Source organism: Pelobates fuscus, chromosome 5, assembly GCF_036172605.1.
Source record: "Pelobates fuscus isolate aPelFus1 chromosome 5, aPelFus1.pri, whole genome shotgun sequence".
Lineage (NCBI taxonomy): Eukaryota > Metazoa > Chordata > Amphibia > Anura > Pelobatidae > Pelobates > Pelobates fuscus.
Genome location: NC_086321.1, coordinates 187,071,567 through 187,084,670, shown reverse-complemented (window position 1 = coordinate 187,084,670; position 13,104 = coordinate 187,071,567).

Genomic DNA, 13,104 nt, shown 5'->3' with positions numbered 1-13,104 from the left:
TTAGATCAGCTGTAGCTGACTCGTCTATGGGTGTCGTGGAGTCATCGTCAGGGAGACCGTGCAAAAGTGAGAGGATTCTGGAAATAAAAGACCTGCCCTGTGGAATTATTCTCATAGCGAAATTAAGTGAACCAAGTAGTGACTGTAGCTGTTTCCTGGTGCAGGTGCCTTGTGACGTGCAGATGTTAATGTAAGAAAGAATTCTGTCTACTTTCTCCTGGGGCAGGCTGGCTTGCATGGAGACAGAATTGAGTGTAATCCCCAGGAAAGTAATCTCCGTATTGGGACCTTCAGTTTTGTCCTGGGCTACAGGGACACCTAAATCTTTGAAGAGAGTGAGCATGTGATTAAGGCTGTGTGGAGTGCAGTGGTGTGGTTCAATGGTGAGGAAGTCGTCTAAGTAGTGTATGACAACTGGACATCTGCAGAAGTTCAGGAGAAGCCACGTTAACGTTTCGGCGAAAAGGTCAAATAACTTGGGGCTACTTTTGGAGCCGAAAGTAAGCCTGGTAGCAAAATAGTAGCTGTCTTGCCACTTAACTCCATGCAGATGCCAGAGTGATTGATGAATGGGAAGTAACTTGAAGGCGTTAGTAATATCTGACTTACTTAACCAGGCCGCCTTCCCGGAGTTAATGATAGCTTGAATGGCATCGTCAATTCTGGCGTACTGTAGAGAAAAGTCTTCTGATGGGATTAGTGCATTCAGGCTAGGCGTGGGAGATGCGTGTGGTGCAGAAAAATCAATAATTAGTCTCTTTTTATTGTTAAACTTCCCTGTGGCGATACCTAGTGGGTTAGTTCTCCAGGAGGAGAAAGGTGGTATAGTGAAAGGGCCTATCATGAACCCATTAGTGACTTCTTTCTGTAAGAGTTCTTGTAAGGTGTGAGGGTCTGTGAGAGCTGACTGAAGGTTGGGGCATTCCAAGATACCTGTGGGGAGAGACACAAAGCCTGTGTGAAACCCGTGAGTGAACCCTGTCGTGAGAAATTCCACCAAATGTAAAGAAGGATGATTAGACAGGTAACGTTGCAAATTAGGTACGTTTATTGGAGTGGAAGCCTTTTTAGGGTACAATCTGTTAGGGCACATCGTCTTGGCATGTGCCCTGAAACAAAGCGAGCACACGTGTAGCAGCCTACAGGCACTATAACTACAACCCCCAGCATTGAAATTATTGCAGACCTGAGCTTTACCCAAAAACACAATTGGCCTGCCCAATTTGTCTCTTACTTCCCTCTGGGTAGAGGTGGACTGGAAATCGGAGTTGGCGCTACTGGTAGAAGGGATAGCTACATTTTCGGGACAGAAATTAATCGAGTGAGCTGCAGACGAGCATATGGCACAGGAAGGAGTTTTGAGACCTGCAAAATGCATGAGAAATAATTCTGTGTCTAACTGTCCCCAATCTGTGACTGTATTATATTGAGACAGTGATGCGGCTGACCTGGAGGAAAATGACTTGTGATAGTCGTAAAAGGCAAAGCCCCCATACTTATAAGCTAGCTCTATCACTTTGTGTATATATAAGTCTAGCTCTTCTCTGCGGAGGGGAAAAGCTGTACAGATTACGTCTCTGTACAGACCAAATGCCAAGACGAATTCGGGAATGTTAAGTTTCCTATTCAGTCTAGGATCTCTAGCCTTCATCACTACTGACAGATCCTCAAACGTGTACGCCCTGTTCTCTACCACGTCTTGAGCCGCTATCAGTAGTGAGGCCAAGTTAACGTCCTTGCCTTCTATGATGTCACGTCTCAGAGTCTGCGGTATGAGGTGAATAGGATTGATAACATTGGTAGCTTTTTTAGCCGGTAGAGGGTTATCGTTACCTCTAGGGTTAGGCGCGGGCTGAGCAACCGGCCCGGGAACCTCGGGGACTGTTGGAACATTATTAGCCTCCAGGTTATCCAACCTATTATTTATAGTAGCTACTGAGGACACTAGGGAGGCCATCATGGCGTGTAATTCAGCCAGGCTATTTAGTACGTTAACCTCTGAACTAGGGCCAGGCCTTTCGTTATCCTCAGTAGAGTTCAACAAACGAAAAAGTTAATTTTTTCTGGCTGTAGCCGGATAAGGGATATTCCTCTTTTTGAGTTCTGCGGTGATTTTAGGGATAGTCCAGGAGCGATAGCTGGACGCTGGACTCGGAGGGATGGGTTGCCTTCTCTGCGTGCCTGACCTGAGAGGGGTGCTGGTAACCGACAGATTGTCTTCTAGTACAGAAGCGTTGGACATGCTAAGGGGGTGAGGCAGAGAGGTTGAGTTAGTACAGAACTATAAATACCGGAGGGACCCCGCTTACTAGATTAGTGCCCATAGGCGAAATTGTATTAACTAGCTTAAGTTGGTGGCAGATGAGGCCCTAACTACTTGCCAAGTGGCTATGAGAGGCACTACCTATGATTTGGCTCGTGGGGCCTTTGTGCCACTGAGGTGGGTGGCGGGGTGTTGGCCTCTCGGTGACACGTAAAAGAATGTACAAAACGTTTGGCCGTGACGGGTGAGGCCCTAACTATAAATTGAAGCAAGGCTTTAACTAAGCGTTGGGACGATTGGCCTGAACCTCCGAACGGAAGGGCTGACTTTATGCCTTGCGGGACCACTAAACTTATAGGCAAAGAGGCCTATGGGAACATACCTAATTTGGCGGGAGAACTACAACTAGTCCTAAAATCCCCCCAGGGCACAGAAGTAAACGTACCTGCTGAGGAAGGAATAAACTTTACTTGACCTAATATATGACTACTTGTCCTGAAGGGAACCAACGGAACTAAAGGGAAAGAAACGTGACCTATTTATGAAATGTACTATTTACTTTAAACACACACACAAATGAACTGGGTGAAATGGAGGCCTACCTCTTTAATAACGCTGCGAACACGTATACCCGCGAAGGGCCACTTGCAAGTAGTGTCAGAACTAGTAAGGACTATAACAGAAAATAGGACACAAACAGCCATTTAATTATATGTATATAATATTTCCCCCTTTCTTTTTTTTTTTTTTTTTTTTTTTTACTATACCTTTAAGGGGAACACTTAAATAACTTTAAGAACCAAAGTTTAGAAATACTAGACCGGACAAAAGAGAGAAACCATCTTAACAAAGCTAACAAATTTATCTATTTATTCTACTGCTAAAATGTGATCACCACCCACGAAAATGTAACAGTATGAACGTACTGCAACAATTTGAAGGAAACGTACGACAACCCAGTCCGGCTGAAACATGCTAAACGAGACTACGAGGTGAATGTGTAACTGAACGCGTTACACAGACCAAGAGTTTGCACGGAGCGGAGAAAAACCCGAGCCCGCGAGAGTCAGGGCTAAACTTACGTTTTCTTGCCGTCCGTGTAAAGCAAAGCAGTAATACTCACGAATACAGCCGCAGAGCGTTTGAACCGGGCTGCCGGCGGGCGGGAAACTGACGTCACGGATCCGTGAACCGGAAGTACACTGAAGCACTTCCGAGAACGTCGAAGACAGGTAAGCAGGGGCTCACTCGGTTTATATAGGGAACTTAAGTGCCTCCCACAATTACAGGCCAAGGCCTTCTATATATATATATATAGAAAATATATACAAAGTCTGGCACTCTACCTTTAAATACGTTCAGAAGAAAAAGCCTCGGTGCTGCAAAGCGTAAATAGATATGCAGGCAGTAAGTAGAGCACTCCAGAGGACTTGTTAAGATCATTTATTCAGTGCAGAAGAAAATCGACGTTTCGACCCTCAGGTCTTTATCAAGATACTAAACAGTGTACAACAGTGACATTATATACCCTAACTAATTAAAAAGTAATCACTTACCCTGGAATAGCTGTGCACCCCCGAGCCATGTGTGAACGCTGATATGTGATTGCAAACCATGACGTACAGGTCCCGTAAGTGAGTGATGACGTCACGAATAGTGCGACCGGAAGAGGTTGTGAACATGCGTCTAGGTAACCAAGGAAACTAGTTGTAAACTGACTTACGTGATAAATGTGGAATAACGTGGGTTAAAGGAATATGTAAGTTAGATAGACCTACTGATGGATCTGAGTACTGATGTGGGTATGTACTGTTGCAAAGAGCAAAGATGCTTAGGGTAATGAGCTAAGCGAAGAGATCATAATATACGTAGAACACAGATAGCTGGCCACAAGGAGCCTATATAAAGGTATTGGTGGACGGAGTGCAGAGTAAGTGTGTACATAGTGGGAACGTGACAAAAGAACGTGGAGGAGGGGAAATATGTATAGGTGAACGAACCTATGTGGGATGACAAATGATGCTATACACACAAGAAAAATATATAAATGCGAACCTAGTCGCCAGGGGATAAAGAGTGATGAGGCCGACGAGAGATGATAAAGAAGACTGTGAATAAGCATGGTAATACACTAAGAGAGTGTCATGAGAATATAGATGTGTAAAGGTAAAGAATAAAGATTGCGTGCGTGACTGAATGCATGGTAAATAGAAGTGATGAAGATAAAACCGTGACCAGAAAAATGAAAATTAATAACAGACCTAAGGACCCAAGCGTACAAGATGAAAGAAGCGAAAATACAAGAATCAAGGTATATAGGGACTATAAATGGCAGACTCTATAACCAAAGTCCTGCCCTCCCTACTACAATGCAAAAAGCAAAAAGCAAGGTGGACATGGTTAGTTAACACTGTAAATACCTAAATATGTGCAGCATAATATCAACATAGTCTACATATGGATATTCAGTATAGTGTCCATCAGTATATAGGTGGCGTGTAATATAGGCTCCTTGTGGCCAGCTATCTGTGTTCTACGTATATTATGCTCTCTTCGCTTAGCTCATTACCCTAAGCATCTTTGCTCTTTGCAACAGTACATACCCACATCAGTACTCAGATCCATCAGTAGGTCTATCTAACTTACATATTCCTTTAACCCACGTTATTCCACATTTATCACGTAAGTCCATTTACAACTAGTTCCCTTGGTTACCTAGACGCATGTTCACGACCTCTTCCGGTCGCACTATTCGTGACGTCATCACTCACTTACGGGACCTGTACGGCATGGTTTGCAATCACATGTCAGCGTTCACACATGGCTCGGGGGTGCACAGCTATTCCAGGGTAAGTGATTACTTTTTAATTAGTTAGGGTATATAATGTCACTGTTGTACACTGTTTAGTATCTTGATAAAGACCTGAGGGTCGAAACGTTGATTTTCTTCTGCACTGAATAAATGATCTTAACAAGTCCTCTGGAGTGCTCTACTTACTGCCTGCATATATATATATCGTTTGTATATTGTATTTTTGTACTATTGTATCCTATTGTAACAATGCAATGTTTTGTGGACCCAGGACATACTTGAAAATGTATCCATCCTGGTAAAATATTTTATATATAATGCAAAGGGAAATTTCCTCCTGCACTATATCCAGTTCTATGGAGAAGTATTGACAAATAAGAAAACTCCACATTATGTATAAATATATTAAAATTAGAAATATTTTCTTGCTCTATTAGAGCAAGATAAAAGTATGTCTTCTTTAGAACGTATGAAATTGATATAGATTATTTTAAGCAAACAAATATGTTTGAATGACTATCTGTTCCTGTCCAAATCTGAGATGATTAAATTGCGTATACGCAGAAGTAAATTCACACTGACACATGGAGTTCAGGTTAAAAGAACTTCGAGAAAATTTAATGGCATCTGGTTAAAAAGCGGGTATGCAGACCCTTTTAAAGGCAATATTACATCATCATAGAATATCAAGATAACAACAAATAAACATTATTAATTGGTCTATGTGTTAAGTGGTAAGTTAAATGCCCTCCCATCTATATTATTAATTGGTCTATGTGTTAAGTGGTCAGTTAGGCATCCTCCCATCATGGGATGTCGTCATCTTAGACAGGGATTGGACATAAGATTCAAGCGCCATTGTTGTTTAGCACGAGGCTCGCTCGATGGGAGGGGGGATCTGGCAGCCAGCCATTTTGAGTAGTTAGTGCTGTTAGATTCGAGGTCAGGTTCAAGGCTTTTTTAGTGAATGGACATTTCATTAGTACAGTTTCTTGTGATCTAACTAGGGCATACAATGTTTCATATTACAGGAACTTGATAATTCCGGTGTTACTCATATTCTTCTAGAAAATACATTCTCTTTCTAATATTCTAAATGTTGTTAAGAAAATCTGTCATATAATGAAGTTAGATGGAGTTAATGGAGAAATTTAATACAGGTTTTAATAATTCTACAACAACATAACAGAACGTTATACATGTTTATGGAAGGAAAGATTGTGTTTCATATGAATTAGATTGATTGGTAGATAAATATCACAATTATTCTTATAAATGTGCCACAAACTTGCAGTATTACAGCTATAAGCCAAAAGTTCATTTTCCAGCTGTTGCATTTCTGTGGTCAGTGAGAAAGCAATGGTAACTGTTATGCAAATGTCCTCAGTGGGGATAAAAAAATATAAGCATCATTCAGTGTGTAATATCTATTGGCCTATCAGAAATTTGTATTACAGTTATTGCATGAATCTGCATTATGACTCAACACACAGGCAATCTGAAAGACAATTCCAATGACATAACAATGTATGATTATGACATCACCAAGTGTGATACTATCCATTCCAGGGTAGAATTACAGACTGCATTCTGAAAGAGACCTTGGCTCATTAATGAGACTGATTTGTTTCTTGAGAATTGTATTAATTGTGAATACACAAAATGCTGTGTGAAGGATTAACGTTCTTTCCAATCCTTATTACTTTGTTTGCGTTCATGGGACACGCAACTGCCTATATGCTAGCTGTGTTATTAAAGCACAGTGCGCCTTTTTTGCCATCTGTAAGGTAAGCTATGTTACTGTAATTCTTTATCACTGAGGATTATCCTAGTGTCAGCCACTACAAGGGCTGAGCTTGATGAGAGAAGTGAAAATGTGGAGTAGCCTACAGCAGCCATCATTGATCTAAATATACTGTATGTTGCCCAATTTAATTTTTTAATTGAGAACCAAAATAATAATAAATAATAACTACTCAGGTAGGTTAAGTAATTAGTGCTAGTATTATTATCATCATCATTATTTCAATTCGCTCTTTCATTGGGTTAAAAATAAACATTCATTTTCTGAGAGTATTTGAGAATATTAATCAGCTGATAAAAACATGAATTATTGATGACGCAGTTCAAGGCATGAACATTCAATGTGCTAACCTGGAGAATGTGAACTGTGCAGACACAACTCAACAACTGCACCAGGCCATCTGCAGACCGTTAGGAAGTTTCATAATTGCATGTATATGCTATCTGTATATATCCTATTGACTACTAGAACACTAATAGACGAAATCTGGTACAAATAAAAAGAATTTCCATTTATCGTGCAGCTATAAAGTTTGAAGGAAGAAAAAAAAGCATTTAGAACATGGAGATATTTGTATCCCTGTCCTAATGTCTGTGTTGACACCTGATTATATTTTTCTAACCCCTAAACTATTAATCAATATTATGTGCAGCCAAGCTAGCGCTTAACAAAACTAACACTTTCAATGCTGCCAAACTGAATACAAGATGCACAAATAAATCAGCCTTCAACTGACAAAATGATAATAATATAGGCATCCATAATTCACTAACCCACCACCACTAGTCTTACTGCACAAAAATACTTTAAAATTGTGAGATTTCATCCATCCATCATTCAGGATGGTTTTGCATCAAAGGAGATGGACCGGAGTAATTCCAAGAGCAGAACTGGTGCATATGACTGTATAATAGAAGTCTTGGCTTCAGTGGAGGCTCCCCAGGTAATTGTAGTAAGTTTACCCTGAGAGTCCCATGAAGCCTCCGTGATTCCGTGAACCCTCTATCTCCCATATGAATAATTTAGAAAATATTGTGACATAGAAAAGAAAGAATAAAACTATGTTTTGGGGTACAATCAGTTGTGTCAAAAGTTTCAAGGTCTTCTTAGTGGGGGAATGTTATCAAGATCCTAATGGTATAGAGCACAAACAGAATGGTTCCGTAGCTATGTAATATTTAATCATTAATTGTACATTTCACAGCATTGTCACTACTCAGTCTGTTATATTTCCCTGTAAGCATCATTGTCATTGTTCTTCTTCCAGCTCTCTCGGTGAAAGGTACCCAGAGAACATTGTCTTGACTTTTGTCCTTACTTTATCCGGCATGTTTGGTAAGTGTCACCAGTTTTGCCATTTACTATTAACTAGAATTAATGTGTGGATAGATTTTTGACATTGATAATAAAATTAAAAGAAAATAAATGCTCTTCTATGCGCTCTTGAAATACAATGATGGGAGCTGACTGAAATAATCTATAGGTTCACTTCAGCGGTTGAAACATTTACTAATGGACAATAGTAACTGTGAACAAAACATTTAAACACAAATATTTAGTCTCTCAAAAAGAGAATCTATAAACCTGTACTGATGATGTGTTTGAAGGTTATTTAAGGTTATTTTTGTGCTGTATTAGAATTTTCTAAAATGCTTTATACAAGTCTTGTTTAAGAAAGCCTGCTATTAATTCAGTTTATTTCTTTTTTTAGCGGCCATTAAAATATATATGATGGTCAAGCTGATTGAACTGAGGAACCCGACTGTAAAGAAAACCACCAAGTATGCCCTTCTGTGCATTGGGTGGATAGGGTCCCTCAGATATCTGATGGCTGTCCTTTTTAAGGTGAGTAACAATTTTACAAACGTGAACAAAAAACAATGCTGTGTGCTTTTATTGTTGATATTAAAGAAAATTCTAAACCGACAATGGCCTACACACATCTCTAGGTGTGCTGTTATTCATGGAAGTGTAGTTGACAAATAATCAGGGTACCATCACTGTTTTAAACTGGCAGCATTAGCTAAACAGTCTCATAGGAATATCATCACACTTTATTTTATTGGTTTCCTATAAATAAACATCATTTTACAAGAAAACTGTCCAAACATTTAAACTAAACTAGATCATCACTGGGTATCTAGATAGGAAAAATTAGACAAGACAACAGGCCTGCTTTGAATTAATTCCAAATAAAAGAAACACATCTGTACCCATGATGTGTGGGGCATCAGAAAATAGTTATATAAAGGATGAATGCAACCGCATTTCGTAAAATTTAAAGTTCACAGTTGTAGACAATAGTAAGTGCAATATATTCCTTAAAGTAGAATCCTGGGCACAATACTTTCTACAGCCCACTACAGTGTTTATAGTTTCAGGGGAGCTTGTCCAACAGTTAGTAGTAAAATAATGTACTTAATTATTTGACTATTATGTATTAAATAATTTGATACTTTCATGGGGGATCCTGGTAAGTTTTTAAACTATTTAGAAATCGTTTAAGTACTAAGCATTGGATGGAGCCAGGTTACTAAGGGCACAAGAAGAAGTCCAGTACGTTTGGAGCCAGGGATCCAATTTTGAGGTAAAATTGCTCTAAAATGGGTTAAGCAGCTCAAGGAAACAGATACTCCTGCCCCCATAACAACTTAGTAGGGTGAGAATGTTCCTTTAAGTCAGGGGTTCTCAACCCAGTCCTCAAGGACCCCCTACAAGTCCAGGATTTAGGGATTACCCTGTTGTGTCTAAAGTGTTTATTCCCCCCCCCTAAAAACACATCAGACACAGCAGCGTCATCCCTAAATACTGAACTGGTTCGGGTGTCCTTGAGGACTGGGTTGAGAACCCCTGCTTTAAGTTATACAGAGAACTTATAATGAACAATGAGAAAATAACCTGAACATTTTGTCTTCCAGGAAAATGAATTACCCATAATACATTGCGTAGTAGGGGTCTCCACAATCTTGTGTGCTCTGATATTTATGCTCTGCAATTCAATAAGGGCATACCGAGCAAATCCTCGATGGAACAGCAATACCATCATCTATTGGAGAATAGCACTAACCTTCCTTTCATTCATTTTCATGCTGCATTGTATCCTTTTAACATGTTTTAATAGTGCAAAAAATGTGATCTCTACAGATTTGCTCTATTGGCAGAGGATAAACAGGATGTTGAATGAGATTAACTAAATCATATTAATAAATCATTGGGGTTTATTCATTAAACCGTGAGCTGTGGTGACCTGAGAAGTGGCTGGCACAATTCAAGCTAAAATTGCAGAGTTGGAGATAACCCTTATTTCACCAGACTTAGAGATGTTTTCCAACTCTGCCATTTTGACCTTAATTTTGTAAGCATGTTCTCAATTATCACATTTCACTGTTTATTAAATAGACAAGTGTGTGTTAACCCATACACTGTTTTATTTCCTCTTTATATGACGTATTATTATTTTTCTTAATATACTGTGTTTCTAGTATATTCATTCCATATATACGGGATGATTAAAGGCATTGAAGGGAACTTGACTCTAGAGGTAGGTGTTATTAGATTTGCATTGCTTATTAAATATTTTAGGTTGTTGTGCACTTAGCCCCACTTAATTACCCAGTTGGGAGATTTCAAATTGTGTTATTTTTGTTAGATCTACTATTAAACGTATGAAACTAAATTTACAAAGTGAATAAATTAATGTAATAACGGGATAAATAGGCACACATAGGAAACGTTGTCATACTCCACTTTGTTTCATCATTGGCTCTCATTAAAGTGAGGTAATTAAGCAACAGTATGACTTGTGGGTGTAGATGCTAGAAAAGTTAATTGCCTGGACCAGCAAGACAAACTAGAGATGGTCTCTGGCCAATAACTCAGCTCAGGTGACAGTCTAGGCCAGTGGTAGGCAACCAATGACTCCAGATGCTGAGGAGGACTACATCGCCCAAAATGCTCTTTCAGCCATAATGCTGGAAAAGCATCAGTGAAGATGTAGTCCACAAATTCTGGAGTGCAATAGGTTGCCTACCCCTAGTCTAGGGGTGAGCACTGGGCTGTTGGATAGTTGGGCTGTTGGATAGTATTGATAGTTGGAGTTTGAATATGTTATTAGAGTTTAAGATATAACTAATATTATTCCAGTAAAAATATTACACGTCTTGTATATTCTCTCCTAGACCATCCATGCACTCACTGCACTGTTCGAGTGGTTGACTGCATTTGGAGTATATGGGTTCAATCTAACTCTCATTCCAGATTTTAAGGTATACTTACTATATACTTACTATGTACTACCTGATATTGTGTATTCTAAATTATCCCAAGGAGGTTTACTTTCAATGAAAACTATTTTCATTAACAAGCACCTGTGTGCGCAGTCCTCATGTTGGTGGTTTAGTCTCTAGCTTTTAGGTTTCCAGACACTATTTCTGTAAATATCCTCCTAATTTGTTCTATGTGATGTGTTTTAAAAAAAATAAATAAAAAGCTGAATTATTTATTTAATTAATTAATTATATAGGTATATTCACCTTTGATTTCATTTTCTGAAACAGCAACTCTCTATCAGAGTGCCAGAAAACTGGAAAGATGACTGGATCATCATGAGGGAGACCATCCCAGATGAGGAACAAATCCCATGATGACACCAAGTTTTCACAGCGGGTTGCTGAAACACTCTAGCATCCTGACTGCATGCATCTAAACTCAAATTAAACAAGGTATATTGTAATTCTATTGTTGTATGAAATTCAATTTATAAAGAGAATAAATAGGTACAAATAGGAAAAGCGCCAGAAAAATTTAAATTGAGCATGGCATTATGCCATATATAACCTATCTAACCATGTACATGATGCTCTCTGCTTCTGCACCATGATATGTGTGTGTGTTTCTGGGTCTCTGAGTGGTTCCCTATCTCTTTATGTCACTAAATGTATCTCCCTATTTATATACAAGCCTTTAGGGATTTATTATGGAGGTCATTGAGCAACAATGTCACTTGTGGGTGTGAACCCTGGAAATAGTTTGGACCAGCAAGACAAACTAGAGGTGGACTCTGGAATAACTGGGCTCACGTGACAATGTGGGCCTTAACTTGAGCACTGGGGTGATGTGCTATTGGATATTATTGACTGTTGGGGTTTGAAATGTTGTTAGGGTTTAAGTATCCCTAATATTATTCCAGTAAAAAAAATACACGTCTTGTATCTTCTCTCCTAGACCATCCATGCACTCACTGCACTGTTCGAGTGGTTGACTGCATTTGGAGTATATGGGTTCAATCTAACTCTCATTCCAGATTTTAAGGTATACTTACTATATACTTACTATATACTACCTGATATTGTGTATTCTAAATTATCCCAAGGAGGTTTACTTTCAATGAAAACTATTTTCATTAACAAGCACCTGTGTGCGCAGTCCTCATGTTGGTGGTTTAGTCTCTAGCTTTTAGGTTTCCAGACACTATTTCTGTAAATATCCTCCTAATTTGTTCTATGTGATGTGTTTTAAAAAAAAAAAAAGATAAATTATTTATTTAATTAATTAATTATATAGGTATATTCACCTTTGATTTCATTTTCTGAAACAGCAACTCTCTATCAGAGTGCCAGAAAACTGGAAAGATGACTGGATCATCATGAGGAAGATCATCCCAGATGAGGAACAAATCCCATGATGACACCAAGTTTTCACAGCGGGTTGCTGAAACACTCTAGCATCCTGACTGCCTGCATCTAAACTCAAATTAAACAAGGTATATTGTAATTCTATTGTTGTATGAAATTCAATTTACAAAGAGAATGAATAGGTACAAATAGGAAAAGCACCAGAAAAACTAAAATTGAGCATGACATTATGCTATATATAACCTATCTAACCATGTACATGATGCTCTCTGCTTCTGCACCATGATATGTGTGTGTGTTTCTGGGTCTCTGGGCAGCAACCTTTCTGTTTATGTCACTAAATGCATTCCTCTATTTATATACAAGCCTTTAGGGATTTATTATGGAGGTCATTGAGCAACAATGTCACTTGTGGGTGTGAACCCTGGAAATGTTAATTGTTTGGACCAGCAAGACAAACTAGAGGTGGACTCTTATCAATGAGAAACAAAGGGGTTAACCGTCAAATACTATATAGCACGCAGTACCCTAGGTTTATAAGTGTCCCTTATAAACACTCAAGAAACAACTGTGACAAGAAAAAGAAAAACCC